We start from the raw sequence: 13991 nt of genomic DNA on the forward strand, positions 1-13991 counted from the left end.
CTGTGTCAGCAGGCCGATCCTCTATCACTGTAAAGGTACGTGTTGCTATTGTTCAGTCGCCCGGTCATGTCCAGCTCTTTGTGACACCGTGGACTGCAGCATGCTTACAATACCAGATTCCAAACTTACTTTAACTCAGTTCATTGGCAAAGAAATACACATAAGGACAGTGAAACAAAACAAGTTCATGTGCAGATGGGAATTTTATACATGATTTCCAATTTGAAATACACAGGAAATTATTTTGACTATTGGTGATCCATTTAGAAATAAAGTTAGATTTATAAGTTCCACATTCATAAAATTGGATTGTATATGAACATATAAAACAAACCATTTAATAAACATTTTTAAAATTTAAAATAAATATTGGAATAAGATACCAGTAACATCCTATGTGAATAATCTTGTAGCCTTTTCTTCCATAAGATAAAAACAAAAGGGCATAAAAATAAGATAAATAAATGTATGTAAGGCAGATAAACTGTTAAATAAAAATCTAAAAGTTCATAAAGAAAAATCTATAAACAAACCTAAAAGGAGGAAATATTTTCAACACTTACAGCAGACTAAGAATTAACATTCAACTTTATAAAGAAATCACCTAAATAAATAAAAATTTAAGAAAATTAATAGAAAACAAGCAAGATGTGGGTTGGCAAATCACTGAAGAGAAAACACAAATGTTCAAAAGATGCTCAGTTTTCTTAAGTATGAAGGATATGCAAGTTAAATTTTCAAGTTTTGATTATGAATTTTAAAAATCTATACAAAAGTAGAATAATATGATGAACCTCCATATACTTAATAACAAGTTTCAGGAGGGGGGAGGGAAAGATGGCGGAGGAATAGGACGGGAAGATCACGTTCTCCCTCACAAATTCCTCAAAAGAACATTTCAACGCCGAGCAAACTCCGCAAAACAACTTCTGTAGGCTGGCAGAGGACATCAGGCAACCAGAAAAGCAGACCATTGTCTTCAAAATCAGGTAGGAAAAAATATAAAAGACGAAAAAGGAGACAAAGGAGGTGGGGAGGGAGCTCCGTCCCGGGAAGGGAAGCCCGTCCCGGGAAGGGAATTTTAAGAAGAGAGGTTTCCAAACACCAGGAAACACTCTCCCTGCCGAGTCTGTGGCGAGCCTTGGAAACACAGAGGGCAACATAACAGGAAGGAAAAATAGATAAATAATTAAAACCAAGAGATTACAAGCCCACCAGTAACTCCCCCAGCGGAAAAGCAGCACAGCCGCCTGCATCCGCCATTGGGAAGTGGGGGCAGGGCAGGGACGCGCGGAAGGCGCGGGCTGCAGAGCTTTGCAAGAATCGGGCAGGAACGCCCCACGCTCCACCAGAACGATCTAACTTGGGCTAGCAAACCAGACTGTGGGATAGCTACCACGCGAAAAGCTCGAACATAAGACACCGCCAGGACCCAGCACAGAACAAAGGACGGAACGGAAAAAGCCGGCTGCAGACCATTCCCCGCCGGGGACAGGCAGCCAGAGCCGTAAGGACTGGAAAGGGGCGATTGCAGACCCGGAGAGACTTTACTTACCTAACTGCAAGCAGGCTCCTTTGCTAAGACTTCTGGGGGTGCTGGACAGTCACAGTCTGCCTCACGGGGTGCGCCAGCGGTCCACCCAGAGAGCTGAGCGGCAGCGGCGGAAAAGGTGACAAGCCGCGGCAACTGCGCTCGCCAAACTCCTGAGCTACTCGGACCTGGGAAGGGCACAAAGCGCAGTCCCAGCTGCATTTGTGCCTCTGAGGGCTGCCTGAGGGCCGAACCTGAGCGGCTTGGACCGGGAAGTGCACGCAGCCTAGGGCCGGCCCCAGACGGTTCCCGGCTGAGCATCGTAGAGCCGGAGCGGTTTGTGCGCCGCGAGAAAGGACAGGTCAAGCGGGGCAGAGATACTGTGTACACACGACAGTGCTATTTGTTTGCAGCATCCCCCCTCCCCACAGCGCGACTGAACTAGTGAGCCTAAAAACCAGCAAACAGAAGAAGTTAAACAGAGGGAACCACCTTGGAAGTGAGCCCACACGGCCCATAACATCAGAGAAGAGCCAGATATATCTTTAATTTTTTAATATTTTTAAAATCATTCTTGTTTTTTTTTTTTTTGCCTTTGCATTTTTTTTTTTTTTTTTTTTTCCGAGCTTTTTTTTAATTGTTAAATTTTCTATTTCTCCTCTAATTTTTATTTCTATAACCTAGTATTACTATTTAAAAAAAAAAAAAGACTTTTTTTTTTTTAAGGCAAACACCATATATACTCTTTGGATGGTTGTTGGTGTTTTGTTTTGTTTTTTTGTTTGTTTGTTTTTTAATAATTCTTCTTTTTTCTTTCTTCCTTTTTCCTTCTGCTTTTCTTTAATATTGTATCTTTGAAAATCCAACCTCTACTCCAGATTTTTAATCTTTGTTGTCAATTTTGTACATTTAAAAACCCAAACTTCACTACCCAAGTTTACCCGAGAGCAAGATTACTGGCTTGTCCACTCTCTCCTCCTCTGGCCTCTCCTTTTTCTCCACCAGGTGGCCTCTGTCTCTTTTCTCCCCCATCTCTTCTCTATCCAACTCTGTGAATCTCTGTGTGTTCCAGACGGTAGAGAACACCTAAGGAACTGGTTACTGGCAGGATTTGTCTCTCTCCTACTCATTCCTCTCTCTTATCCTCCTGGTCACCTCTGTCTACTTCCTCCCTCTCCTCTTCCCCGTATAACTCTGTAAATACCTCTGAGCGGTCCAGACTATAGAGCGCACATAAGGAAGTGACTACTGGCTAGCTTGCTCTCTCCTCTCTTGATCTCACCACATCTCATTCCAGTTACCTCTAAGTACCCCCTCCATCTTCTCTTCTCCTTGTAACTCAGTGAACCTCTCTGAGTGTCCCTCAAGGTGGAGAAACTTTTCATCTTTAACCTAGATGTTTTATCATCGGTGCCGTATAGATGGAGAAGTCTAGAGGCTACTGTGAAAATAAAACTGAAAACCAGAAGCAGGAAGCTTAAACCCAAAGCCTGAAAACATTAGAGAACTCTTGAATTCAGGGAACATTAAGCAATAGGAGCTCATCAAAAGCCTTCATACCTACACTGAAACCAAGCTCCACCCAAGGGCCAACAAGTTCCAAAACAAGACATACCACGCAAATTCTCCAGCAACACAGGAACACTCCCCTGAGCCTCAATATACAGGCAGCTCAAAATTATCCCAAAACCTTTGATGTCCCATAACCCATTACGGGTCACTCCACTGCACTCCAGAGAGAAGAAACCCAGCTCCACCCACCAAAACTCCAACACAAGCCTCCCTAACCAGGAAACCTTGACAAGCCACTGATAGAACCCCCACCCACAGTGAGGAAGCTCCATAATAAAGAGAACTCCACAAATTATCAGAATATAAAAGGCCACCCCAAACGCAGCAATATAACCAAGATGAAGAGACAGAGGAATACTCAGCAGGTAAAGGAACAGGAGAGTTGCCCACCAAATCAAACAAAAGAGGAAGAAGTAGGGAATCTACCGGAGAAGGAATTCCGAATATTGATAGTGAAAATGATCCAAAATCTTGAAATCAAAATGGAAACACAGATAAATAGCCTAGAGACAAGGATTGAGAAGATGCAAGAAAGGTTTAACAAGGACCTAGAAGAAATAAAAAGAGTCAAAATATAATGAATAACGCAATAAATGAGATCAGAAACACTCTGGAGGCAACAAATAGCAGAATAACAGAGGCAGAAGATAGGATTAGTGAAATAGAAGATAGAATGGTAGAAATAAATGAATCAGAGAGGAAACAAGAAAAACGAATTAAAAGAAACGAGGACAATCTCAGAGACCTCCAGGACAATATGAAACGCTCCAACATTCGAATTATAGGAGTCCCAGAAGAAGAAGACAGAAAGAAAGATCATGAGAAAATCCTTGAGGAGATAATAGTTGAAAACTTCCCTAAAATGGGAAGGAAATAATCTCCCAAGTCCAAGAAACACAGAGAGTCCCAAATAGGATAAACCCAAGGCGAAACACCCCAAGACACATATTAATCAAATTAACAAAGATCAAACACAAAGAACAAATATTAAAAGCAGCAAGGGAAAAACAACAAATAACACACAAGGGGATTCCCATAAGGATAACAGCTGATCTGTCAATAGAAACTCTTCAGGCCAGGAGGGAATGGCAAGACATACTTAAAGTGATGAAAGACAATAACCTACAGCCCAGATTACTGTACCCAGCAAGGATCTCATTCAAATACGAAGGAGAAATCAAAAGCTTTACAGACAAGCAAAAGCTGAGAGAATTCAGCACCATCAAACCAGCTCTCCAACAAATTCTAAAGGATATCCTCTAGACAGGAAACACGAAAGGGTGTATAAACCCGAACCCAAAACAATAAAGTAAATGGCAACGGGATCATACTTATCAATAATTACCTTAAACGTAAATGGGTTGAACGCCCCAACCAAAAGACAAAGACTGGCCGAATGGATACAAAAACAAGACCCCTCTATATGCTGCTTACAAGAGACCCACCTCAAAACAAGGGACACATACAGACTGAAAGTGAAGGGCTGGAAAAAGATATACCACGCGAATAGAGACCAAAAGAAAGCAGGAGTGGCAATACTCATATCCGATAAAATAGACTTTAAAACAAAGGCTGTGAAAAGAGACAAAGAAGGCCACTACATAATGATCAAAGGAACAATCCAAGAAGAAGATATAACAATTATAAATATATATGCACCCAATACAGGAGCACCGCAATATGTAAGACAAATGCTAACAAGTATGAAAGGGGAAATCAACAATAACACAATAATAGTGGGAGACTTTAATACCCCACTCACACCTATGGACAGATCAACTAAACAGAAAATTAACAAAGAAACACAAACTTTAAATGATACATTAGATCAGTTAGACCTAATTGATATCTATAGGACATTTCACCCCAAAACAACGAATTTCACCTTTTTTTCAAGTGCTCATGGAACCTTCTCCAGGATAGATCACATCCTGGGCCATAAATCTAAACTTGATAAATTCAAAAAATCGAAATCATTCCAAGCATCTTTTCTGACCATAATGCATTAAGATTAGATCTCAATTACAGGAGAAAAACTATTAAAAATTCCAACATATGGAGGTTGAACAACACACTTCTGAATAACCAACAAATCACAGAAGAAATCAAAAAGAAATCAAAATATGCATAGAAACTAATGAAAATGAAAACACAACAACCCAAAACCTGTGGGACACTATAAAAGCAGTGCTAAGAGGAAAGTTCATAGCAATACAGGCATACCTCAAGAAACAAGAAAAAGTCAAATAAATAACCTAACTCTACAACTAAAGCAACTAGAAAAGGAAGAGTTGGAGAACCCCAGAGTGAGTAGAAGGAAAGAAATCTTAAAAATTAGGGCAGAAATAAATGCAAAAGAAACAAAAGAGACCATAGCAAAAATCAACAAAGCCAAAAGCTGGTTCTTTGAAAGGATAAATAAAATTGACAAACCATTAGCCAGACTCATCAAGAAGCAAAGAGAGAAAAATCAAATCAATAAAATTAGAAATGAAAATGGAGAGATCACAACAGACAACACAGAAATACAAAGGATCATAAGAGACTACTATCAGCAGTTGTATGCCAATAAAATGGACAACGTGGAAGAAATGGACAAATTCTTAGAAAAGTACAATTTTCCAAAACTGAACCAGGAAGAAATCGAAAATCTTAACAGACCCATCACAAGCACGGAAATTGATACTGTAATCAGAAATCTTCCAGCAAACAAAAGCCCAGGTCCAGATGGCTTCACAGCTGAATTCTACCAAAAATTTCGAGAAGAGCTAACACCTATCCTACTCAAACTCTTCCAGAAAATTGCAGAGGAAGGTAAACTTCCAAACTCATTCTATGAGGCCACCATCACCCTAATACCAAAACCTGACAAAGATGTCACAAAAAAGAAAACTACAGGCCAATATCTCTGATGAACATAGATGCAAAAATCCTCAACAAAATTCTAGCAATCAGAATCCAACAACACATTAAAAAGATCATACACCATGACCAAGTGGGCTTTATCCCAGGGATGCAAGGATTCTTCAATATCCGCAAATCAATCAATGTAATTCACCACATTAACAAATTGAAAAATAAAAACCATATGATTATCTCAATAGATGCAGAGAAGGCCTTTGACAAAATTCAACATCCATTTATGATAAAAACTCTCCAGAAAGCAGGAATAGAAGGAACATACCTCAACATAATAAAAGCTATCTATGACAAACCCACAGCAAACATTATCCTCAGTGGTGAAAAATTGAAAGCATTTCCCTAAAGTCAGGAACAAGACAAGGGTGTCCACTTTCACCGCTACTATTCAACATAGTTCTGGAAGTTTTGGCCACAGCAATCAGAGCAGAAAAAGAAAGAAAAAGGAATCCAAATTGGAAAAGAAGAAGTAAAACTCTCACTCTTTGCAGATGACATGATCCTCTACATGGAAAACCCTAAAGACTCCACCAGAAAATTACTAGAGATCATCAATGAATATAGTAAAGTTGCAGGATATAAAATCAACACACAGAAATCCCTTGCATTCCTATACACGAATAATGAGAAAGTAGAAAAAGAAATTAAGGAAACAATTCCATTCACCATTGCAACGAAAAGAATAAAATACTTAGGAATATATCTACCTAAAGAAACTAAAGACCTATATATAGAAAACTATAAAACACTGATGAAAGAAATCAAAGAGGACACTAATAGATGGAGAAATATACCATGTTCATGGATTGGAAGAATCAATATAGTGAAAATGAGTATACTACCCAAAGCAATTTACAAATTCAATGCAATCCCTATCAAGCTACCAGCCACATTTTTCACAGAACTAGAACAAATAATTTCAAGATTTGTATGGAAATACAAAAACCTCGAATAGCCAAAGCAATCTTGAGAAAGAAGAATGGAACTGGAGGAATCAACTTGCCTGACTTCAGGCTCTACTACAAAGCCACAGTCATCAAGACAGTATGGTACTGGCACAAAGACAGACATATAGATCAATGGAACAAAATAGAAAGCCCAGAGATAAATCCACACACATATGGACACCTTATCTTTTGACAAAGGAGGCAAGAATATACAATGGAGTAAAGACAATCTCTTTAACAAGTGGTGCTGGGAAAACTGGTCAACCACTTGTAAAAGAATGAAACTAGATCACTTTCTAACACCGCACACAAAAATAAACTCAAAATGGATTAAAGATCTAAATGTAAGATCAGAAACTATAAAACTCCTAGAGGAGAACATAGGCAAAACACTCTCAGACATAAATCACAGCAGGATCCTCTATGATCCATCTCCCAGAATTCTGGAAATAAAAGCAAAAATAAACAAATGGGATCTAATTAAAATTAAAAGCTTCTGCACAACAAAGGAAAATATAAGCAAGGTGAAAAGACAGCCTTCTGAATGGGAGAAAATAATAGCAAATGAAGCAACTGACAAACAACTAATCTCAAAAATATACAAGCAACTTCTGCAGCTCAACTCCAGAAAAATAAACGACCCAATCAAAAAATGGGCCAAAGAACTAAATAGACATTTCTCCAAAGAAGACATACGGATGGCTAACAAACACATGAAAAGATGCTCAACATCACTCATTATTAGAGAAATGCAAATCAAAACCACAATGAGGTACCACTTCACACCAGTCAGAATGGCTGCGATCCAAAAATCTGCAAGCAATAAATGCTGGCGAGGGGTGTGGAGAAAAGGGAACCCTCCTACACTGTTGGTGGGAATGCAAACTAGTACAGCCACTATGGAAAACAGTGTGGAGATTCCTTAAAAATTGCAAATAGAACTACCTTATGACCCAGCAATCCCACTTCTGGGCATACACACCGAGGAAACCAGAATTGAAAGAGACACATGTACCCCAATGTTCATCGCAGCACTGTTTATAATAGCCAGGACATGGAAACAACCTAGATGTCCATCAGCAGATGAATGGATAAGAAAGCTGTGGTACATATACACAATGGAGTATTACTCAGCAGTTAAAAAGAATTCATTTGAATCAGTTCTGATGAGATGGATGAAACTGGAGCCGATTATACAGAGTGAAGTAAGCCAGAAAGAAAAACACCAATACAGTATACTAACACATATATATGGAATTTAGGAAGATGGCAATGACGACCCTGTATGCAAGACAGGGAAAGAGACACAGATGTGTATAACGGACTTTTGGACTCAGAGGGAGAGGGAGAGGGTGGGATGATTTGGGAGAATGACATTCTAACATGTATACTATCATGTGAATTGAATCGCCAGTCTATGTCTGACGCAGGATGCAGCATGCTTGGGGCTGGTGCATGGGGATGACCCAGAAAGATGTTATGGGGAGGGAGGTGGGAGGGGGGTTCATGTTTGGGAATGCATGAAAAAAAAAATAAATAAATAAATAAATAAAATAAATAAAATCTAAAAAAAAAAAAAAAAACAAGTTTCAGAATTTGTCAAAAAATATCCAGTCTTATTTCATATAGCCACTCCCCTCCCCACTGAGATTTAGATATATGTTTTATCATTTGATGTTGTCAATGTTGGGGAAATGTAGAGAAATAAGTTTCTTCACATACAGCTGAGAAAAGCTCAAGTTGGTCACCTTATTCTGTGAAGCATCTGTTGAACTTAAAAGTGAAGATACTCTAAAATTACTGCTTTTAAGCCTTTGCCCTAGGGAAACTCTTATGCATTTGCACAAAAAAGTATGTAAAATGATTATTATTAAATTATTGTTTGCATAGAGAAAATTGGGAACAACATTGATGCCTGAAAATGAAAAAATTAAAATATGGTACATCTATCCTGCAGACTGCTTTACGGCATTAAAAAGTGTGAATCAGAGAGCTGAATGCCGCCTTCTCACTGCCACCCTCCCTGGCCAGGTCCTGGTCCTTTGTGGACCCTGGCTGCCGTAGGCTGGTGGTGGAGCCGCTGTTTCTGGTCTGGAGCTAGTTGAGATGCAGGAGATTCCAGATCTGCATGGATCTGTGCACACAGATGCTGGAGAAGTTCCTTGTATCCAGGTACCAGCTGGATCCTGTAAGCCCTATGGCTCCTGGTGATAAGGCTGAGGGCTGTGGGGGTAGAGGGTCCCCAAGAGGGGTGTCCAGAGAGGAGAGCCCAGGGTGGGATTGAGTGTGTGGTCAGCACAGGCACCCAACAGTGAGACCCTCTGGAGACCAAAAAAAAAAAAAAAGTCTGAGTTAGATAGATTTAATAATGTGCAAAAATACCTAAGACATATTGTTGAATGAGAGGAAAAAGTTGCATAATAATACACATGCTATAATATCATTATTTAAACAAAAAAATGAAAAGAAGCCAAATAACTTTTCTATCCATCAATCAATAATCTATATATCTGTCAACCTGTGGCCTAGGATGGTATAAAACAATCTTCACAAACAATAACAATGGTTATTTCTGGAGAAGAGTGTGAGATGGGTACTCATGAAAGATTCTTTAGAGTGTTTTTATAAGAATACATTTATAATTTACTTATATAATTAAATAAATACTGTTATAACAAGAATTAAAAACAGTAGGTTAATAGAACTAGGTTTGGATCTGAGCTGTATTACTTATTGTATGTTTGGCCTGGATCACTCGCTTCTCAAATTGGTATAACCTCATGTACTTTGTGGGGATTCTGTTGAGTTATAAATAAGCTAGTGTCCAGGAGGACTTCTCAGGTAGATCAGAAGTAAAGAATCCACCAGTCAGTGTAGGAGATGCAGGTTTGATCGCTGGGTTGGGAAGATCCCCTGGGGAAGGAAATGGCCATCCAGTCCAGTATTCTTGCCTGGAGAGTCCCATGGACAGAGGAGCTTGGCGGTCTACAGTCCATGGGGTTGCAACGAGTTGGGCACAGCTGAGCAACTGAGCACACAGCGCACAGTGTCCAGGAAAGAATCTGCAATCCAGAGCAGGTAACCAGCTGAAGATAACCAGCGCTGTTTGCACTCTATTAAATCAACTTTAAACCTCAGGTAACTGGGTGATGAAGTATTTTTTCTCACTAGATTGCATCTGTTCCCTAGATTCATAAGGGCAGTGACCCTGATGTTGATTCTGGTGTCTGGTATACAATAGGCACTCGATGTTTGTATGTTAATATGGTACCTGTCCTTTCCATCAAAAAGAACCGCTGTCCTCAGTTCCAGAGTTGTATTTCCAGATCCTACCACATATCCTCATCTTGGTTCTGAATAGGCACCTCACCTCAAACTGAACATATTTTAAAACCATACTTAATATGTCTATCTACGCACCTTCATCTTCTCTTATATCCCTTTTATTATGACATCTAGTTTATTGATGAAAAGTCTTCAGGACTTCTTACTGTCACTCCACTGTAGACTTTTTAACTTTGAAAACAAATATTGACCTTTAAGATTTTATTTTCTTCACTTTGTTCCATTTTGCTTATTTTTGATACACTTTAATATCTCGTAGGGAATCTGTGGGCTTTTCTAAACTCAAGGAGCCATATTTTTTTTTCTCGTATTTGAAAAATATATACCATGAGTTCTCAGGAATTATATCCTCTCATTTCATTTTCTTCCTTCTTTCTCCTGAAGTGGAACTTTCCACATCTCTTCAGTGTCCATTCCTTGGGACCATCTCTTTATCTCACACTGCTCTATTACAGCTGAGTTCTTCAGGACCATCTGTTTAGCTGAGCGTAGTGTCATTCTATCATTTAAGCTGTGAGTTGAATTTTTATTTCAATGACTATTTTTCAGTTTTAGAATTTATATTTGGTTCACCTTCTAATATATCTAATAGTTTTTTTATGATGTCTTGTTTTTCGAAACTCATACCTTTTTTTTCCTCTAAAATCTTTAAACAGACATTGTATAGAGTTATCTTAAAGTCTCTTCTGACAGCTCGCTCCCCTTTTCTTTGAGTCTCCTGAGTTGTGCATGTTCCCATTTGTCTTGTTGCTGTCTCTCATGGCAGCGGGCTTCTATTTGATCTGTGGTTTCATACTGTGAGGTCATCTTCAGTAGAGGCTGCCTTCCATGGCCCAGTGTGAACTCTGAGTTTCAGCTTTTCCTCATAATGGATCCTATTTGGCTCTGCTCATGGTGCTGTTTTCCTATTTGCGAACCAGTACTTCTCTCTTTCCCTTTTATTTTTAATAAGATTTTTGGCTTAAAACTTTGCGCCACATATTCAGTTTCAGCTGAGACCTCCCCCTGGTGTAGGTTCACCCTTGGGGCAGGTCTGGGTTCTGTCTCTCACCAGGAGCTCTCTATCCACATTCAAGAGCAGGAGCCCTGCTGCCAGTTTGCATCCCATCGCCAGTGGTGGGGGGGGGGGGGGGGTAGGGGTTGGAATCAGGCCCCGACATGAAGCCAAGAGATTTCTGTCCCAAATGGACATTCCCCTTCCTTTTTAGAGCTCACCTGTATATTTTTACAAAAGCTACTGTTTGTCCAAATGCATATATTGCAGTGTGTTTGACTTGGAAGAGAGTGTTTGCTGCTTGTTTGGAAGCCTTGTTTACATTCTTCGTTTCTATGGGTGCATTACTATTAGCCCAATGCCCAAGCTGGGAAACTTACAGCTTTTCTGGGGCCGTAGTCTCTAACACTAGCTCTTTAGATCTGTCTGGTTTAGTTCTTTATTTAATTCTTTAAATAAATCTGTCTGATTTTATTCTTTTTCTTTTATTTGCTGTCTCCGCTGTCTAATGCAGTTTGGGCCCCCTCAGCTCTCTTGGGCGCTATGACAATGTCCTTTTCTCTGCTTTCCATGCTTCTCACCTGCCCTCTTCCAGTCATTGCCACATGACCACTGGAGTTATTTTTCCAAATGCAAAATCTCATTATGTTGATTCTATGTTTAAACCTATTGTTTCCTTTCTTCATATTGGAAGTTAAACTACCTTGATTTTACTGAGTTTTATGCACTGACATTGCCATGTTCACACTCATATTTCTGCAAAGTCAGAATATATTCACTTCCTAGATCTGCCCATCCACTTTATGCCTCTATTCCCAAACATATGCCCTTTTCCTGAAACGCCCTTAAAATACTACTTTCCTTCTGTTTATTTGTTGTAATCATACTTGAAAATTCAGCTTAAGTATTGCTTCTTTTGTGAAGATTTCCTAAGTAACCCCAAATCTGATGCATAGTCAGACATCCTTTGTGTAATTGTTTACCCAACCACTTATTATCTTTAATACTAATGCTTTTCAGCCCTAATTTTCTCTTTAGTTTTGACACTCATAACACTTTATGGAATGTTTTCTAGTGCTATCAGATTCTATGCCTGGAGCCCTTCACTTCCTCTCCAGCCTATCAGGTGGTCTTATACACTGCCACTCACTTAGCCTTGAGGTCCATGAGAGCCACGGTGGAGCCCTTTTTAAAACTGATTTTATTTGTGAGAGCAGTTGTAGGTTTACCGTAAGACGGAGAGCAAGGCACAGGGACTCCTGTGTACACCCTGCGTCCCCACATACAGTCTCCCCATTATCAGCATATCTTACTAGATGGTACATTTTTTACCAAAATAAACCTGAATCAACAAATCAGAAACACCCAAAGTCTATTAGCTTAGGGCTCTCTTTTGGTGTTGTACAAGCTATGGGTTTGGACAAGAGTGAAATGACATGTATCCATCATTGTAATGTCATACAGAGCATTTTTACTGCCCCCAAAATGCTCTGTGCTCAGCCTATTCATCTCTCCCTGGAGGCCATTTGAGGACAGATGGAAGATTTCCCAGAGTCCACATTGCAAAAAGCATAAAGGAGTACATAAGAATGAAGATGGAAATGGAAGCCACAGGGCTTGTTGAAGGAATAATGTTCTAGAAATCAGTGGGGAGACTGTAGTCCTAACTCTGCCATATCTCACTTAGATGACTCTGGGCAGAGAGTATAATTCCTCTGCATTTTTGTTCTCTACCTAATAAAATACAGGGATTAGAACAGAGAATTAATACTGCCTCTTTAATCTGTAATTACTTTGTTAAACTGCCTAAACTAAATTATTTGCATTGTAGGGGAAATTTTAAAAAAAATAATAACTATCATGACTCTGTAAGAAAGAAATAGCTAAAATGGATAAGCCCCACTAGAGCAAGTAAAATCCACTGGGAGTGGCTCAACGTATAACATTAGTAGAAACCATTAAGCTATCAAGATACTATTCCCTGTTTAGATACACAAGCAGGAAATATAGAGGCTTCAAAATATGTGAACTTTTGACAGAGCCCTCAAGTTTTACACAAAATTTTTCTAATGTAACTTGTATTTTAAATGTAACAAGTAGGCAGTTTTAACAATAGAGTGAAACCATGTACTAGTATTAACATTAGAGAGTAAGGAATCTGACTTAAACTAGTAGACGTCTCCATCAAGTGTCCAAGGATAATGCAGTCTTAAGACCTTGAACGATTTAACCTGAAGGAAAATATTGCAGGACTTAGCATAAGCCTATGGGCTTCCCAGATGGCCCGATGGTGAAGAATCCGCCTGCCAGTGCAGGAGAGGCACATTCCATCCTGGGTTGGGAAGATCCACTGGAGAAGGAAATGGCAACCCACTCTGGTATTCTTGCTTGGAGAATCCCATGGACAGAGGAGCCTGGTGGGCTACAGTCCACGGGGTCACAGAGTCGGACACGACTGAACATGAGTCAGAAGAAGTAGCATCAGTTCAGTTCAGTTGCTCAGTCGTGTCCGACTCTTTGCGACCCCATGAATCGCAGCACACCAGGCCTCCCTGTCCATCACCAACTCCCAGAGTTCACTCAGACTCATGTGCATCAGGTCGGTGATGCCATCCAGCCATCTCATCCTCTGTCGTCCCCTTCTCCTCCTGCCCCCAATCCCTCCCAGCATCAGAGTCTTTTC

Source organism: Ovis aries, chromosome 12 (assembly GCF_016772045.2).
Source record: "Ovis aries strain OAR_USU_Benz2616 breed Rambouillet chromosome 12, ARS-UI_Ramb_v3.0, whole genome shotgun sequence".
Lineage (NCBI taxonomy): Eukaryota > Metazoa > Chordata > Mammalia > Artiodactyla > Bovidae > Ovis > Ovis aries.